The sequence below is a fragment of the Hyaena hyaena genome, unplaced genomic scaffold (genome assembly GCF_003009895.1).
Source record: "Hyaena hyaena isolate Hyena2069 unplaced genomic scaffold, ASM300989v1 scaffold_356, whole genome shotgun sequence".
Classification (NCBI taxonomy): Eukaryota; Metazoa; Chordata; class Mammalia; order Carnivora; family Hyaenidae; genus Hyaena; species Hyaena hyaena.
In genome coordinates, this window is record NW_024080985.1 from 1,855,306 (window position 1) to 1,872,036 (window position 16,731).

A 16,731-nucleotide genomic window follows, 5' to 3' on the forward strand; every position below is an offset into this window, starting at 1 on the left:
GAATCCCAATCAGGCTCTGTGCTGTCAACACAGAGCCTGACCTGTGGCTCAATCTCACAAACCATGAGATAATGACCTGAACCAAAATCAAGAGTCAGATGCTGAACTGTCTGAGCCACCCAGGTGCCCCCAAAGCTATCAACCTTTTAATGAAAACACAGACCAGCCTTAAAGCTTTATCACTAAATATAGATTAAGAATTCTCATGGGTTCTCACTCCATAAAGACATGAACTGTTTTCACATTGTTTATTCCATATTTAGGTATGCTAAATGTAAGAAAAGAGGGGCGCCTGGGTGGCTCAGTCAGTTGAACATCCGACTTAGGCTCAGGTCATGATCTCACGGTTCGTGGGTTCGAGCCCCACATCAGGCTCTGGGCTGACAGCTAGCTCAGAGTCTGGAGCCTTTTTCAGATTCTGTGTCTCCCTCTCTCTCTGGCCCTCCCCTGCTCATGCTGTCTCTCTCTCAGAAATAAATAAAACATTAAAAAACATTTAAAAAAATAAAAAGAAAAGAAAGAAAAGAAAAAAGTCTATTCCCTCAGATAATTCACTCAATGCTGGGCAAAAACTAACCATAACTCCATTATTAATGCATAAAATTTACAAAGCAGCTACTAAGATTCTAGTACATCATAAGTGTTCAATAAATGTGGACACTTCCCTATTCTTTCTTCCTACTTTGAACTGTGAATATTATAAGAACTCCATCTCATATGTTTGCTGACATCTGCTAATTGATGTGTTTCTCATGATTGGTTAGATCTTCCTACAATGAGAAATAATACCTTTGACATTCTTCAGTGTTGTTTTTCATGGTGTGTGGGAGGTATGTATGATAGATTTTTTTTTTAGTGTGAAAACATATTTAAATACGTGTTTTAAGAAAAAATATATATATATGTCTTCCACTCATAGATGTCTCGGCAAAGCTCAATTAAATGTTAACTAACGTTTTTGGTTAAAAACGTTATTCTTTTCTATTTGCTACTTTTTATAGTATATGAAGAAGACAGGTGACTTGCCATGTCTAGCTCCAACTGTCCTGGAAATATTAGCATTCCCCTCAATGTCACAGAACATTAAGGCAATGTAATCAGAGTTCAAACTCTTCAGTGTGTCTCTGTTATTTTGTAACGAACTCTTATTGTGAGCAGGGAGAACATGGAAAAAAGATACACCGGGTTTCTGAGAAGTCTCTGAAGACCACACTCAATCCTGTTGGAAACGTCCTCCAGCTTGTTTCCCATGGCTCCCACCCTCACACATGCTCATAAAGTCAAAATTAATACTTAATGTACGCTCCTCTTACTAACTGAGGGTTATTAGTTAAATCTAAAAAAGTGTTTATTTCCTGTTTTTCCTTCAGGAGATAAGTCACAATCATACTGTAAATGCTAAAAACATGACAATAAACCTCACGGTGTATCTTGGCCAGGTATATGAAGACTGTGATTGAGTTTACAAGACATCTCTGGAATATTTTATTTCTGTCTTTGGTTTAACTACATAGCTTTTGATTGAGAACAAAGAATAGAAATAATGTTAGTTTTAACAGTGGAATGCAAGTGATGTAAATACTCTAGGATATGTCTAGATACCCTATCATTCTTTCTACAAAAACATTAATCTCTGACAAAGAACTCTGTAGAGGCTCACTTTGTTAAAGGTTAGTTCTGGGGAGAAATGAAGATTCAAAAGAAATGCAGGCAAACCACGGGAGGGTAAAGATCACATTTATATCATTCCCTTGGATATCAGACTAAGAAGGAAAAAAAAGAAGTCTAACTTTAGTGTAGCTAGGTTACAGGAATGATAGAAATTAAATCTAATAATTCCAGAAATGTTATCTTTAAATAAGAAGACATTCATAATGCTATTTGCAAAAGAGACACACAAATAGTAAGAACTAACCTTTAGTGAACACTTACTATGTGGTGAGTGCTCTGCTAAGCAATTTGGCTCAAGGGCGTAAGAAAAATAGCACTTTTGTTCTTTTTATCCTCAGGACTCCAATAACCCATGATTCATCATTACGATTAGTTCATTGAAAAGCCGATATTATTTTTCCCCCATTTTTTTTAGTGCTGTTTCCTCACCATATAGAAAAGTGTGTCTGGCTCAGAGTAAGTGCTTAACAAATACTGGAAATATCAGTTAAGCTAGTATGATGCTTTTAAAGGAAGAAATTACAGAAGGAAAAAGATATGAATGTAATTCTGAGAATTATATGTCTTATAGTAACTCAACTTTGCAGCTAATAGCAAGTACCATTTTATAAAACACTGTAACTAAGACATGAACATTATGAAATCAATCTTTTCATCTTTATTTCTTACTTTGCAAACTAATCTTAGAAAGCTCATGTTGCTCAAGGTCACACAGATAATAATTCTTATAATAAAAAAATTGAACCAAGAAAATTTCAAAAGCCACCTAAGCCAAAGCGAATTACAAAACCATACTGCCTTCCACATGAGATTGATCATGAGATAAAGAACTAAAAGTAAATAAGCAGATTTATAATTGTTTTATTGTAAATTAGTTTTGAAGATTTTTATTTTGTGAAATATCCTTCTAGAATCACCTTGGTCACAATTATTTGATGCTTAAGAAAGGACTTGGGAAATCATATGGACAACAAGTGTCTAAAACAGCAAGGTATTTTTTAATTTTGAAAAGGCATTGCATTGTAACAGCACGTTTGGATGATGTGCTTTTAATTTTTATGAAGTTATTTCAAACTCAAGTTTCTGTGCATAAAACAATGTCACCAATCAAATTAAAATATGGAAGAAAAACCTATACTTATTGACTATAAAAAATTTTTTATCTATGTAGTTCATCATTTCTCAAACTGGACGTCAGTACCTATGAACAATGACATCAGTACCTGTGAACAATGACAGTGGCAGAGACCTGGGATATACAGTTGACACTAGACAAACACAAGGGTCAGGAAAGCTGACCCTGTGCTCTCGAAAATCAGTGTCTAACTTTGGACTTCCCAGAAACTTAACTACTAACAGCCTACTGTTGACTATAGCCTTACCAATAATATAAAGTTTCAATGAACACATATTTTGTATGTTATATGTATTATATGCTGTATTCTTACAATAAAGTAGGCCAGAGGGAAGAAAATGGTGTTGAGAAAATCATAAGAGGTGTGCCTGGGTGGCACAGTCAGTTGAGTGTCTGACTCTTGATTTCAGCTCAGGTCATGATCACACAGTCATGAGATACAGCCCCACGTTGTGCTCAAGATTTTCTCCCTCCCTCGCTCTGTCTGCTCCTCCCTTGCTATCTCTCTGTCTCAAGTCAAAAATAAAGCATAAGAAAGAGAAAATACATCTGAGATACCATACTGTAAAAAAAAAAAATCCAGCCAGATTGTGTATATGTTGACCAGCACAGTTCAAGCCTGTACTGTTCAAGGGCCAACCATGTAAGAATGAAGTATGTTGAGTTCATCTACTTCTTATGTTCTACTACCAAGATAGTCTCCTTGTAATAACATTTAGAGTGAAGAAACTTAAGTGAACAGAGCAAAATACAATTAATTTGGAGGGAGAGGGCTGCTATCAATATTTATAGCTTCAACAGTTACTCCTATTAACGCATAACAATGTAAATCAGTTCATAACATTGTCCTTATTCATATAAAAATTGTCAAAAACATTGGCTTCAAAGCCTCTTGGTGACAAGAGGCTGATGACAAGTAACTCTGACCTGATTTAAGATAAGGTGCAATGTTTGACAAGGGAGGTAAGTTGGAGCCAGAGGCCAAAATGAAAAGAGTTGATAAAAACAATAACACGGGTAATATCAAGTAGGTCTCCAGATGGAGGGTTTTCTGAGTTTTTAATTATTTTGTTTTGTTTCAAATAAGTATGATTATCCAGGCCTATTAGCTAACAATATTTTTATTTATAAATACTTTCTGTTTAAGTAATAAAAATCGTGATTTTCTGAAAATAATTCTTAAAAAGTTTGAAGGCACTGCATATATACCTGTGTTCTTGATAGACTGCAATGGAAAAGAAAATTTGGAAACAAGAACAATCAAAGAACAGCAGTTCATTTGCATAGAATCTCTGAATTGCTCAAGTCAATTTTATTTTGCCTTATGGCAAATGTTTTTCATCAGTCTCAGATGTATAATGCATTTCTATTGGTTAAAATATCTTTCTAACAGCTGAAGATACAGCATGAGTCCAAAGACTAATAGCAACCTTAAAATAAATCACTTTTATTCTATGCAATAAGGCAAAGCCATTTCACTAATGGATCACAAAGAGGATAAGAACATGACACAAATGTTAGTCTAATTGAATATAGTGAACACCATTAATTCTTTAGACTTCACTGCTAATATGTATATAAACTGTTCAACAGATTGGGGTATCAGACCTTTTTTTTTTTTCTATGTTTAAAATAGATGTTTTTAAGTGGCTTAATTCAACTTGTGGAACCCATGACGTTTTTGTCCAAAAAGCCATCATTCATATTAAAGATCTCTTTGTTTTTTAGTATTTTCCTGTCTTCCCTATTTTTAAAAGATATTTCTGAATAGATTATTTTATTTAGAAGTCATTATTGATTATAAAGTAAAAGCCCAGAAGACACACACATATACCCACAAACCAATTCCAGAAGCCCAGACAATGCCTTGTGGAGTAGAATTGACATTTCTTGAAATTGCTTATGTATGCAGACATAAAAGTGCACTAAGTAGATGTAATTACAGCTTTTACAACAGTCTAATTAAACAACACATCCATCATATATATTGTCCACTTTGCTGAGAATTGTATAAATCAATTTGAAGCAGACCAAGCAGTGAGTTGCTTCTGTGCCCTCACCTGCTGATACTAACTGTAAACAAGCAACAGCCCAAAAGGGAAAAGAAATCTTTCATATCATAAAGTAATAAATGATGCAATTTCCTGTTCTCAGTATTTCTTGACTCAAACCAAAAAGTCTATATGTGCATTGTAATTATTGTACATTATTTATTTGGAACTGAAATTTATCCTGTGAATCAACAGCATTATTTTACTATTAAGTCAAAGGAGGAAGATGATTTTCTCCATGATGATAAAGCAGTAAGTATGTTCAATGGACTTGCAGGACTCATTTGAATTATAACTTCCATCAAATGCACTGTGGTTCAATTTTCCTACATTTAAATAAAAGGAAAAGAAAAAGTCTATAATTACATTTGAATCAATATGGTCTCTACTTTACTTTTTGGTTTACTTGAAATTTTGGCAGTTTGAAAAGAAATGTTCCCTCTCATTATGAGGAAATAGTATAGTAAGTGATTTCAGATGATTATTCAACAAACTATAAATTACCGTAGGACCTCACCACATTCTTGAATTACACAGGTCCAAGGTATTTAGCTGTCTAGAATTTAAGGAGAGAAAGTTAAGGGTTAATTTTAAAGGTTAAAAAGAAGATGGAGAAATCAAAGTTTTCTCACTTGGGGAAACTGAAACTCAATTCATTCTTTCTTTCTTTATGAACAAAACCAAAAAACAACCAAAAAAAGCAAAGTTGATTTTCAAATCAGTCATTAATATAGTGAGAAGCATCACTGAGAAATGCATGCATTGAAAGGTCATTTCTTATACCAGAGAAAACCATCTCTTTTTTTATTTTTATTTTTATTTTTTATTTTGAGAGAGAGGGATAGACAGAGAGAGAGAGAGAGAGAGAGAGAGAGAGAGAGAGAGAAAGCAGGGGACAAGGAGAGAGGGAGACACAGAATCAGAAACAGGCTCCAGGCTCTGAGCTGTCAGCACAGAGCTTGATGCAAGGCTCAAATTTACCAGCTAAGCCATGAGATCATGACCTGAACTGAAGTCAGATGCTCAACAGAGCCTCAATATATAATCACAACATTATATTGTGATTTTGTTTTCAACAATGCAAGTGGAAATAGAATCTGAAACAAAAAAAAATCCAATAACTTACATTTGTGTTTGAGGCCAAAGCTACCACATGCAATGTCAGAAGACGGAACGTTTGTCAACCTTCCTGGAATAGCACTGCGCATAAGCCGTAGCCCAAATGGATGATGTCTTTGATATGGGAGAGAAAATTCCATGCACAGACTAAGTTAAGAGAACATATTAAGTAGAGATAATAAGGCTAAACCAAAAGGTGAAAACAAAACCACCACACGAAATTAAAAATCAATTTTTAAGTATCTTAGTGACAAGTACTTAGACAATGAATTCATCAGCATTCTAATTTATTTCAGCCATTAATATGACCATATAATTTTTAATATCACCTTGAATAACTCTTTACAGATTCATCTCCATTTATAACCCAAGGTACTTTCACAAATACATTTACTTAAGAAATACTAAGCAACACTTATATGTCAGTATTATATTATTATTAGACTATTATATTATTCTGAGCATTAGGGACAGAACAGGAACAAAATAGACAAAAATTTCAGTTCTCATCAAACCTATATTTTTGTTGGAGGAACAAGAAAAATATTTGAAACAATCTTTCCATCTATGTATCTATTAATCTATCTAATATAGTAGATTACAAAGTCATAAATGGCGAAACAGAAAATAGAGATGCTACAGGCTTGAATAGAGAATGTAATGGGATCTCAGATAAAGTGGGCAAAGAAACGTCACTGAGATAAGAACATTTAAGCAGAGACTGGAAGACAGTGAGCATGTGATTCATGATCATAGTAGGGGAAAAGTGTTTTCAGCAGGAGAAACAGCAAGTTGAAATTGTTATTGGTGATTTCTGCAAGGGGGAAGAAGTACGTTGAAGATGGAGTACAGCTCAGAAAAATGACAGTAAGAGAAGGTGAGGTCGAAGAATTATGGGAGGGGATTGATGGAGAGCCTTGTAAGCTAGTGGAAGGTTTTAAGGAGATTAATGACACAATCTGACTTAGATTTGAACAGAATGACGCTGAATTGTTTGTTAAATAGATTGAAGGCTTATACTCGGAAAGGGGTTGGGCCAACAGGAAGTAAGTTAAGAAATCATCTATAGCACAATTGCAGGTGAGAGGACGGTGGCTTGAACCAGAGTGGTGGGTTGGAAATGATGAGAAGTCACAAGATTCTAGATGATGATTCTATGATAGAAACAATAGGATGTGTGGGTGGATTGAATGTGGAGTGTGAGAGAAAAAGCAGTTAAAAAAGGCATTAAGGGTTTGGCCTGAGGAATTAGTATAATGGAATTGTCATAATCACTTAGATGAACAAAACTCATGGAAAAGCCAACTAGGTGAGGAAAACCAGAAGTACGGCATATGGTATTGGACGTGTGAAACTTGGATGCCTATTAGATATCTAAGTGGAAATAAGTAGACATTTGGTTATATAAATCTAGAAAGTTTTCCTGAGAGAGAGAGAGAGAGAGAGAGAGAGAGAAAGTTATCAGCATGTTGATACATTGATGGTATTTCATATTTAAGGGCATTTGAGATTATGAAGATGCTGATAGAGAAGACTACTCAACAAAAAAGAGAAACAAGGAACAATCAGCAAAAGAGACTAAAAAGTAATGAACACAGAGTTTTAAGGAAAATCAAGATAAAGTGTTCTGAGAGACAAGTGTATTAAATATCTGTTGGTGTATGACCATCTCTTCTAATACTTATTGGCTTCAAAATGTTTATGTATTATTCATGATTCATTGGGCTGGCAAGGATGGTCTATTTGTGTTCTTCTTAAAATCGCCTCACCTCACTGGTGTGTCTGGACCTTCAGCTGGGAAGCCTGGGGTGAGTGAGTCCTCCACTCACAGATCTCCTGTCCTTTGGGAAGCCATTTTGAGTTTGTCCCCATGGTAAAACTTTCCATTATAGAAACTCTGCAGAGTTTCTTGAGACATAGGCTCAGGACTCATGCTATGGGTCAATAACATATTAAGAAATATGAAAATTGAAACTCTTTTACAAAGACCTGCAAAGCAAAGAATTGTGACAACTCTTTGCAAATCAGTCCCATCAGGTGAAGAAAATGCTTCATCAGGAGAAAATGAGAACAGTGTAGTGTTATGTCACATAACATAAAGACCTAAATTGGAACTTGCACTAATAAAATTAAGCCAAGGGGAGCCTGGGTGACTCAGTTGGTTAAACATCTGACTTTAGCTCAGGTCACGATCTCATGGTTCATGGGTTCATGGGTTCAAGCCCTGCAGCGTTGGGCTCTGTGCTGACAGCTCAGAGCCTGGAGCCTGCTTCAGATTCTGTGTCTGCCTCTCTCTCTGCCCCTCCCCTGATCACATTGTCTCTCTCTGTCCTTAAAAATAAATAAATGTTTTTTAAAAATTTTAAATAAAAATAAAATTAAACCAAATTCTCCATGATTTGCATTGTGTTTTCACATTAGAATGCGAAATATAGGAAGACCATGTTTAATTATTTATTGTGTGGTAGCTATGCATATCACATGAGAATTCTCATGGTTTGAAGAAATTCTATCCATTACCATGGTTTTTCAATGATATTTCAAAAAACAGCAGTGAATTTATTCATATTTTTGTAATACTTTGTTTTCAGCTCTCATGGCTTCATTTGCTAATTCAACCAGGTAGCAGCCTGCTATTTTTTAAAGTAAAAGAATGCTATTGAGAACTATATTTTTAAACAAGTCAAGTGCAACACCATGACAACTAATGCCTTAGTCTCTAAAATGGAAAGCTTAATGGTAGTTTAAAAAAAACAACAACAAGTGCTGGCTACACTACCTATGTATTAAAAAGGAGGTCCTAAAATTTTAAAATTGAGAGAAATGTAAAAGATTTGAATACATAAAATTGCACTCTATTTTTCTACTTAAAAGCATAATTGTATGTGACCTGAATAGTAGCAAGAAGTTCACTTAAAGAACACTAAGTAATTCTTTTTTTTTTCCATTAGGCAAAAGAGGGAAAGCTTACTTTAGCAATATTTTCAATTGAATGCAATTTAATGTATGATAATGAGGGGCCCATAGATGGTAGGTGCTACAAGAAGAAAAAAAATCTTACTTTTGGAAAACTATGTCCTTCCTTACATTTGGGATAACTAGAGGCAAATAATATCATGAGACAAAATTAAGTACCAAAATTAAGTACATATAGCTATATACATAGCTATATGGCGGAGAAGTAAGAAGCTCCATACTTGCACTAGCGCCGATACATCACACAGAAAAGATCTGAAGCCATTGGAAATCTTACAAAACCTGAGAGATTGGGAGAAAAAGGACGCAGAATCCACTAAGAGAGCCTCCTAACGGCTACTTCAAGAAACAAGCTAGAGTACACAAGGTGGAGAGTCCCAAATATCACTACAAATAGGAAAATAACAAAGGTCTCAACAAGAGAGACCAAGAGATACCATTCAAAAAACACTCTCTGAACGGATAGGCCCTGGAAAGTCAAAGAGTCTTCTTGGATATAGCAGTGCTCATTGAAACAGAGAACATAACAGGTCTTTAAAACCAACAAGAGCCGGGAAGCTAACTAAAATGACAAAACGAAAGAGCTCTCCTCCAAAGAAACTCCAAGAAGAAATGACAGCTAATGAACTGCTCAAAACAGATATCAGCAGCATCACTGAACAAGATTTTAGAATAATAATGGTAAAATTAATAGCTGGGCTTGAAAAAAACATAGGGGACATCAAAGAAACTATGGCTACAGACAGAATGGAAAATTAATATAGGCATGAAGAATTAAAACATGCGATAAATGAGATCCATAATAAATTAGACGCCTCCAATGCACGGATTGAAGAGGCAGAAGGGAGAATAAGTGAGTTAGAAGACACCATGATAGAAAAACAAGAAGCTGACAAAAAAAGAGACAAACTGATCCAGGAACAGGAAAGAAGAATTCGAGAGCTCAGCGATACGGTCAAACGCAACAATATCCGTATCATAGGAATCCCAGAAGAGGAAGAGAGAGGGAAAGGTGCTGAAGGAGTCCTGGAACAAATTATAGCAGAGAACTTCCCCGACCTGGGGAAGGAAGTAAATGTGGAAGTACAAGAGGCTCAGAGGACTCCCCTCAGACGTAACCTGAATCGATCTTCTGCACGACATATCATAGTGAAAATGGCCAAATACAAGGACAAAGAGAGAATTTTGAAAGCAGCTAGGGAGAAAAGGGCCCTAACATACAAAGGGAAACCTATCAGAGTGGTGACAGACCTATCTACTGAAACTTGGCAGGCTAGAAAGGAATGGCAGGAAATCTTCAATGTGATGAACAGTAAAAATATGCAGCCAAGAATCCTCTATCCAGCAAGCCTGTCATTCAAAATAGAAGGAGAGATAAAAACCTTTCCAAATAAACAGAAATTGAAAGAATTTGTCACCACGAAGCCAGCCCTACAAGAAATCCTGAGGGGGATGCTCTGAAGGAAAGGTTGCAAGGAACAAAGATACCAGAGACACCACCACAAACATGAACCCTACAAAAGATACAAAGACTCTAAACCCACATATTTCAATAATAACACTGAATGTAAATGGGCTGAATGCTCCAATCAAAAGACATAGGGTAGCAGAATGGATTAAAAAACAAAATCCATCAATATGCTGTCTACAAGAAACTCATTTTAGACGGGAAGATACCTTCAGATTAAAAGTAAGGGGATGGAGAAATATATATCATGCTACAGGAAATCAAAAGAAAGCCGGAGTAGCGATACTTATATCAGACAAACTGGACTTTAAATTAAAGACAATCACAAGAGATGAAGAAGGGCACTACATAATAATTACAGGGTCCATCCATCAGGAAGAACTAACAATCATAAATGTCTACGCACCGAATATGGGAGCACCTAAATATCTAAAACAATTAATCACAAACAGAAACAAGCTTATAGATAAGAATGTGCTAATAGCAGGGGACTTTAATACTCCGCTTACAGCAATGGATAGGTCAACCAGACAGAAAATCACTAAAGAAATAATGGACTTGAAAGACACATTGGACCAGATGGATCTGACGGATATATTTAGAACTTTACATCCTGAGGCCAGGGAATTTACTTTCTTCTCAAGTGCGCATGGCACATTCTCCAAGATAGATCACATACTGGGACATAAAGCAGCCCTCAATAAATATAAAAGAATAGAGATCATACCATGCACACTGTCAGATCACAATGCTTTGAAACTTGAAATCAATTACAGGAAGAAGTCTGGAAAACCGCCAAAAACATGGAGGTTAAAGAACACCCTTCTAAAGAATGAATGGGCCAATCAGGCAATTAGAGAGGAAATTAAAAAATATATGGAAACAAATGAAAATGAAAACACAACAATTCAAAATCTATGGGATGCGGCCAAGGCAGTCCTAAGAGGAAAGTACATTGCTCTCCAGGCCTATTTCAAGAGATTAGAAAAAGCACAAGTCCAAAATCTAACAGCTCACCTAAAGGAGCTAGAGGCAGAGCAACAAGAACGCCCTAAACCCAGTAGAAGAAGAGAAATAGTAAAAATTAGAGCAGAAATAAACAACATAGAGACCAAAGAAACAATTGAACAGATCAATGAAACCAAGAGTTGGTTTTTTGAAAAAGTAAACAAAATTGACAAACCTCTAGCCAGGCTTATCAAAAAGAAAAGAGAGAGCACCCAAATAGACAAAATTATGAATGAAAATGGACTTATTACAACCAACCCCTCAGAAATACAAGCAATTATCAGGGAATACTATGAAAAATTATATGCCAACAAATTGGACAACTTAGAAGAAATGGACAAATTCCTAAACACACACTCACTACCAAAATTCACACGGGAAGAAATAGAAAACCTGAACAGACCCATAACGAGTGAAGAAATCGAATCAGTGATCAAAAATCTCCCAACAAATAAGAGCCCTGGACCTGATGGTTTCCCTGGGGAATTCTACCAGACATTTAAAACAGAATTAATCCCAATTCTTCTCAAGCTATTCCAAAAAATAGAAGTCGAAGGAAAACTCCCGGACTCATTTTATGAAGCCAGCATCACTCTGATTCCCAAGCCAGACAGAGATCCAACAAAAAAAGAGAACTATAGGCCAATATCCTTGATGAATACGGATGCAAAAATTCTCAACAAGATCCTTGCAAATCGAATCCAGCAGCATATCAAAAGAATCATCCACCAAGATCAAGTGGGATTCATTCCTGGGTTACAGGGCTGGTTCAACATTCGCAAATCAATCAATGTGATCCATCATATCAATAAAAGAAAAGATAAAAACCATATGATCCTGTCAATAGATGCAGAAAAAGCATTTGACAAAATACAGCATCCCTTCTTAATAAAGACTCTCGAGAAAGTTGGGATAGAAGGAACCTACTTAAACATCATCAAAGCCATCTATGAGAAGCCTTCAGCTAACATCATCCTCAACGGGGAAAAACTGAGAGCTTTCCCCCTGAGATCAGGAACACGACAGGGATGTCCACTCTCACCACTGTTGTTTAACATAGTGCTGGAAGTCCTAGCATCAGCCATCAGACAACAAAAGGAAATCAAAGGCATCAGAATTGGCAAAGAGGAAGTCAAACTTTCACTCTTCGCAGATGACATGATACTCTACATAGAAAACCCGACAGACTCCACCAGAAGCCTACTAGAACTGATCCAAGAATTCAGCCAAGTTGCAGGGTACAAAATCAACGTACAGAAATCGGTTGCATTTTTATACACCAATAATGAAGCAACAGAAAGAGAAATCAAGAAACTGATCCCATTCACAATTGCACAAAAAACCATAAAATACCTCGGAATAAACCTAACCAAGGATACAAGAGATCTGTATGATGAAAACTATAGAAAACTTATGAAGGAAATTGAAGAAGACACAAAGAAATGGAAAAACATTCCATGCTCATGGATAGGAAGAATAAATATAGTTAAGATGTCATTACTACCTAAAGCACTCTACACATTCAATGCAATTCCAATCAAAATTGCACCAGCATACTTCTCAAAACTAGAACAAACTATCCAAAAATTTGTATGGAACCACAAAAGACCCCGAATAGCCAAAGTAATACTGAAAAATAAAACCAAAACGGGAGGTATCACCATCCCAGACTTCAGCCTCTACTACAAAGCTGTCATCCTCAAGACAGTATGGTATTGGCACAAAAACAGACACATAGACCAATGGAACAGAATTGAGAACTCAGAAGTGGACCCAAAAGTATACAGCCAACTGATCTTTGACAAAGCAGGAAAGAATATCCAATGGAAAAAAGACAGCCTTTTTAACAGATGGTGTTGGGAGAACTGGACAGCAACATGCAGAAGAATGAAACTAGATCATTTTCTCACACCATGCACAAAAATCAACTCAAAATGGATAAAGGACCTGAACGTGAGACAGGAAACTATCAACACCCTAGAGGAGAAAGCAGGAAACAACCTCCTTGACCTCCACCGCAGCAACTTCTTACTTGACACATCCCCAAAAGCAAGGGAATCAAGAGCAAAAATAAACTGTTGGGACCTCATCAAGATTAAAAGCTTCTGCACAGCCAAGGAAACAACCCAGAAAATTAATAGGCAACCAACGGAATGGGAAAAGATAGTTGCAAATGACATATCAGATAAAGGGTTAATATCCAGAATCTATAAGGAACTCACCAAACTACACGCCCGAAAAACAAACAACCCAGTGAAGAAATGGGCAGAAGACATGAACAGACACTTCTCCAAAGAGGACATCCAGATGGCCAACAGACACATGAAACGATGCTCAGCATCCCTCCTCATCAGGGAAATACAAATCAAAACCACACTGAGATACCACCTCACGCCAGTCAGAGTGGCTAAAATGAGCAAATCAGAGAACTCTAGATGCTGGCGAGGATGTGGAGAAACGGGCACCCTCCTACACTGTTGGTGGGAATGTAAACTGGTACAGCCCCTCTGGAAAACAGTGTGGAGGTTCCTCAGGAAACTAACAATAGAACTCCCTTATGACCCAGCAATAGCACTGCTAGGAATTTACCCAAGGGATACAGAAATGCTGATGCATAGGAGCACATGGACCCCACTGTTCATAGCAGCACTCTCCACAATAGCTAAAACATGGAAAGAGCCTAAGTGTCCATCAACAGATGAATGGATCAAGAAGATGTGGTTTATCTACACCATGGAATACTACATGGCAATGAGAAACAATGAAATCTGGCCATGTGTAGCAACATGGATGGACCTTGAGGGTGTTATGCTGAACGAAATTAAGTCAGGCAGAGAAGGACAAATTTCATATGTTTGCACGTATAGAAGGATTAGGAGGAAGTTGACAGAGGAACAAGGGGGAGAAGAAGGGGGAAATGGTGGGGGAATGGTGGGGGAAACCATGAGAGACTCTTGAATGCTGACAAAAACTGAGGACTGATGGATGTTGGGGGGAGGGGGGATGGGCATGGAGGAGGACACTTGTGGGGATGAGCACTGAGTGTTATGTGGAAACTAATTTGACAATAAACTCTTTGTAAAAAATAAATTAATAAGTAAATAAGGTGATGCATCAAAAAAAAATTAAAAAACTTAAAAATTCCATAAATACCAGGTTATAATTGGTAACACTTAAAATAAATCACTTGAGTTATGTTCTCATTCAAATGTAAAGTATAAAGTATATATTGAATGTTTTATCATTATATTATTAGAATATTCTCCAAAATTACCACACAGTAAATTTTTTAAAAATATGTTATTGTTGAGCAAGTTGGCAGAATATAAGTTTCAAGTGCTCATCCTCTCAAAGAACTGTCGATTTGGATAATTATCTATGCTTGAAAATACATTCGAGAGAGCTAAGAACTACTAGTGAGGGATTATAGCACCTGGGTGGAGCACAGAAATAAGAAGACACACTGATGAGGTTAGGAAGGATAGTTTCACATTATCTGTGTCACCATGCAATACAGTCCAGAGAAAGGTGCCCTCTGCTTGTGGAAACAAGAGTGAAGTGAACACCTGAATTTGCTATGGACCCCAGCATGAGGCCACCCTTGACTTCAAAAACAAATTGACTCCCATGACCTTAGGCCTCAGGCTGGCAACCCCACCCAGCTCTAGGCTCACCTAAGCATGGAGCAGTCTCCTGCAGTTTTAAGTTCCAGTGTTGTCATAGTACTAAATGGTGCTGGGGGGAGTAACAGACACTAGACCTGCCACTGTGGTCCCAGGTTGGCCCCTGAAAATCTAGCCTCCAGGATGACACCTGTGGACTCAGGCCCCAAATCCCACTAAGCACCAGACTGACCAACACAGCTCCAGGTTCTGGCCTCACCCAGACTCAAATGGGACCCCACTATTGGGAGCCCAGCCTGCTCCTGTGGACCCAAGGCACACACTCATCCCCACAGTCTCATGCTCCAGGTTTGCTCTTGATGCTTTCAGTACTAGCCCAGCCCCCATGAACTTAAGCACCAGACCAAGCACCAAGCCCAAACCAGGATACCATAGCACCAGCCTAGCCCCCACAGATCCAGGCTCCAGACCCCCCCCGCCCCCGTGGACCCAGGTGCCAGGCTTGCCCTTGCAGCCACCGGCAATAGCATACTCCAACAGTATTAGACATTGGCCCATCTCAGTGGACCCTAGTGCCAGTCTGGTCTTCATAAACTTAAGACCAAGCCCATTCTGTGAACATAGTTGCCAGGCCTGTCCTAGTGCCAGGCTGGGTTCCATTGACTCAGTCTTAAGGTCCATCACATTACCAAAGAGACCCTCAGGAAGAACTCTAAAAATCCAGACTTTAGGTCTGTCCCTCCAGATGCGGTCACTACTCTCATCCCAGTGTGCTACAGTGCCAGACCAGCCCCCACAGACCAGGATAAAACACTATACTTGTAGGCCTCGGGACTAGGCCCATGCCTGTGGATCCAAGCTCTAAGCCTGCCCGAGTGGACTTAGACTTCATGTCAGCACACTTGAAGATGTCAACAGGAAGCCTGCCCAATGGTCCCACCAGCTTGTCCATGCAAAATCCTAGATGGCCTGACTGGTGGAGGGCTTTTCCTGCCAGATCCAGACTGCAAAGACTGGAAGAGGTGTCCAATGTGTTTAATGTGTGGACATTGGTGTAAAGCCATAGGGATCACAACTAATCAGGGAAACTTGGTACCACCAAAGGAACAGAGTAAAGCACTAGTAACTGACACTAAAGAAATGGATGTCCACCAACTGCCTAACAAAGAATTCAAAATAAGTATCTTAAAGAAGCTTAGTGAACTATAAGAGAACATAGATGGATAACTAAAGAAAACCAGGAATATAAGAGATGAGCAAAAAAGAAATTTAACAGAGATAGAAATCAAAAAGAAATTCTGTAGATAAAGAACATAACAACTAAATTGAAAACTTAATAGAGAGCTTCAACAGCAAAAACTCAATTAAAGGGAAGAATCAGCCTGAACACACATCATTTGAATTTCATCAGTCAGATGAACAACACAAAAATGATCAAAAGAAGTAAGAAAGCTTACAGGGCCTATGAGACATTGTTGAATGAATCAGTATGCACATTATGGGATTCCTAGAAGGAACAGACAGAAAGAGGCAGAAAACTTGTTAAAAGAAATCATGAGAAAAAACTCCCCAAGTTAGGGGACAAAAATGAACATTGAGATATAGGAATCTCAAAGAACACAAAATAAATTAAACATAAAGAGATCTCAAGACACATTATAACCACCTTCTTAAAACAGA